The sequence below is a fragment of the Egretta garzetta genome, unplaced genomic scaffold, assembly GCF_000687185.1.
Source record: "Egretta garzetta isolate BGI_Z169 unplaced genomic scaffold, ASM68718v1 scaffold287, whole genome shotgun sequence".
NCBI lineage: Eukaryota > Metazoa > Chordata > Aves > Pelecaniformes > Ardeidae > Egretta > Egretta garzetta.
This window is the reverse complement of record NW_009260435.1, coordinates 1,116,347-1,116,554: the sequence shown is the minus strand read 5'-3', so window position 1 is coordinate 1,116,554 and position 208 is coordinate 1,116,347. Positions and strand designations below refer to the sequence as shown.

At 67.3% G+C, this 208-nt stretch overlaps 2 protein-coding genes across 2 annotated transcripts in view; one reads left to right on the top strand and one right to left on the bottom strand.

Annotated features, from left to right (window-relative positions):
* Window positions 1-208, top strand: part of PKM (pyruvate kinase M1/2) — a 24,673-nt gene that overhangs the window by 2,826 nt on the left and 21,639 nt on the right. The gene's annotated exons all lie outside the window — the stretch shown is intronic.
* The window catches only part of PARP6 (poly(ADP-ribose) polymerase family member 6), an 8,195-nt gene that overhangs the window by 7,597 nt on the left and 390 nt on the right, over window positions 1-208 (bottom strand).

Genomic DNA, 208 nt, shown 5'->3' with positions numbered 1-208 from the left:
GTCCCCATGGCCCAGGACAGGGTCCTCGGTGTCCCCAGGACAGGGCGGCCATGGTACCAGCACAGAGTGGACATTTTGGGTCCCCACAGGCCTGCCACAGTGTCCCTGTGGGCACAGGCTCTGAGGGCCGGTCCCCGGGACAGTGGCATGGGGTCCCCAGACCATGGGGACCTTTTCTGGGGACACTGGGGACCCGTCACGGCTGCTC